This window comes from Papaver somniferum, unplaced genomic scaffold (genome assembly GCF_003573695.1).
Source record: "Papaver somniferum cultivar HN1 unplaced genomic scaffold, ASM357369v1 unplaced-scaffold_133, whole genome shotgun sequence".
Classification (NCBI taxonomy): Eukaryota; Viridiplantae; Streptophyta; class Magnoliopsida; order Ranunculales; family Papaveraceae; genus Papaver; species Papaver somniferum.
Genome location: NW_020622492.1, coordinates 498,955 through 501,858, shown reverse-complemented (window position 1 = coordinate 501,858; position 2,904 = coordinate 498,955).

Here is a 2,904-nt window from a genome sequence, read left to right as displayed (position 1 = left end):
AGTAATGTGTTGTCGCAAACACCGATTAGGGATTTAAAGAAACCGCGTCCACCCTAGTTCAATCGAACGATTTGGTGTATTATTAACTTCCCATGAGCAAGTCGATCGGTAGAGGATACTATTGGGCCGGTGGCGAACGCATTGATACTTCCTTGGTCATTTCGAGTGCGATCAAAGACGTCCAACTAGGCTGGTGAAGTTGGACGGGCATGATAGCTTTTGAGACTGTTTTTTACGGTCTTAGCTCGTTCGAGCTATTCTTATACAGCGCGATCGCCCATATTTGGGATCAGCGTTCAAAGCACTTCGTGGCTAAGAGAATGGGACTCGATCAGCTAGGGCATTAGTGGGCCCGCCGGTGGTCACTGCGGTGGTTGCCTAATTATGTTAGGAGTAATCCATGCTTGTTAAATTGTGCGGCCAAGTTGTGTGGCCGTGATCGTTTCTGAGACTGACAGTAACAGTCTAGATTTTCTTTAAGAATAAATATTTTTTCAATCACATTAACTTTAAAAGTGTGTGAACGGATTGATATCTTTGTCATAGAGTGATGTAGCCCATGTGGGTATTTTCATGCATATCTCAATACTGGCACTTCGGGAGATTCATGCTACTCTGCTGAGAGTGAACACTTCATCGTCATGCCATGTCAATAATGAGAGTTCGGCTGAGAACATAGCATGGGAAATACTAGGCGAGTCATGCATTAATAACTAACACGATAGGTTGAAATTTATAGGATATCTGGGATTGATGCACCATTCTGATAAATTCCATAAATATATCGAATCACTCGATACATATATAAGTACATAGGCTTAAACAATCATTACTTTTTTAATGGCATTTACTCCTTTGTAGGATGACAACGCATTAAATACATGATTTTACGATTTTGACCTTAAACTAAAAACCACCATCAACATTAAGTCCCCTGCGTAGAACGTAACGGTGACATTGTTGCGGGGTAAGCACTAAATGGTCACAGACATAGAAATTCACAAGACAAGGTCGGTGCACATTACCAAGATAGAGGCTGGCCCGGCTCTTGAGTAGGGAACGTTTCCTTTGCACGTCGGTTATCATCAGATAGAGTATCTACTTGATTGTTATCCCGTATCCGGAGCCTTCATACACGGCAAGTAGAGACTCTTTTTCTTCCCAGGATATATCTGATTTGTTGAACATAAAAAAGACGCTGAGCCGTTCTCCCTATCACAGAATTGCTCTTCTTCTTCGTTTCAGGTATTGCTCCATGTTCATTATATAGTTTGATTTTTGATTGATAATAACAATTTTATTTACCACGTCCCTTTTTGCAGTATATGATGGGAACTGCTGGTGATGATTACTCTTTTACTTCTCCAGAGAAGAGCTTTGAAGTTGACAAACCCGAGACTAGTGCGTTTGAGGAGGTGATGGCCAAAATAGATCCTCCGTTTCGTGAAGTTGATCGTGCCATACAGGGCATGTCTCTTATGCAACTACACCTCGTTCGGGAGCGTGTTCGGGATTTCTTGGCTTCGGTCGGCATGGAGGAAGAATAGAGGCGCGGCGAAGCGTCTCAGCTGCCGAGTGCGAGAGCTGAAAGGTTTGCAACTCGGATAAAGAAATGAAAGATCGATCATGAGCGACCTTCCAGTGAAAACAAGTATGATTACCCTGTCTGTAATGGAGTCATCATCCTTGATTCTGACATGGACGAAACAAAGTATCCTCATAAGGCTGTTGGGGAAGGTCATCATCCTTGGAAGATTTAGGAGAGATTTAATCGGTATTTTTGATATAAATAGATGTCTTGGGTCATATAGAAGAGGTTTCGAAAGTTTGGAAACCTAAGGAGAGCCAGAGAAGAAGAAATTAGAGCTTTACCAAACTCTGTTTCTGCTGCTGCTGCTGTTGAAGAAGAAGAACAGCTGAAGAACATTGACCCTCGGTAGACAGTCGCAGAAAAGTGTCGTTGTTTAACAGCTGAAGAACATTAAGTTGTTCAGGGCAGTCTTATTCTAGGGTTTTAAAATCAGCGACAAAGCAACAGTTTTTCTGTAACAGTTCCATTGTAACAGCTGTTTTGCAACACCAATACACTGTTGCAAACAGTCTGTGTTATTACTTTTCACTCTTTTAATCATCTTTTGAGCAGCAAACACATATTTTGAGATCATGATCAATATGAGGATCTAAACCCCAACACTGGGATGACAGAGGAAGCCATATTTCATACATGTGGTAATTATATTTAATTCTTTTTATGACTTTTTGCATTAATTTAATCTTTTTATGATTTTTCTTAATTAGTTGTGAAGTCGTATGATGATGTATGCTTGGTCTAAGTGCTTTTGATGCATCATGCTAGTAATTTACAGTTAATCTTTTAAAATCTACCCTGGCAAAGAATTAGAGTCAATAAACAAGAGCTATAATTGTCTAAGAATTGATTTTTGAACCACATGGTATGAGGTTTGGTGGAATCCTGAGTCTCAGTAATCTCTCGACATTTTGACAAACCTTGTGTATATATTTTCTTTGTTTTTATTGTTTTCTATTATTAAGTCTGAAATTGAGTCTACACAAGTCCGAGTTGAACGAACTTTATTTACCACTTAAAAAACTATATCAATGACTACTCAAGGAACTGGTGGATCTTCATCGACTAAAAGGTATGTGGAGACTTGAACTTATCTATCACTCAAAAGTCTATTTATCTCCTATCTTGAGACAAAAGTCGTTTTGCTATATAAATTTAGATTATACACATTTGGAATTTTGAGCCGAGTTTACCTCACCTATCTATTTCTCGAAATATGTGTTGGTAAAGCTTTCGCTTTAACCAAGTTCATCTTTACCTAGTGACGAAAGTCATGTTATGTTTCAATCATTTTGAAAGTTTCTCTGACGAAAAAT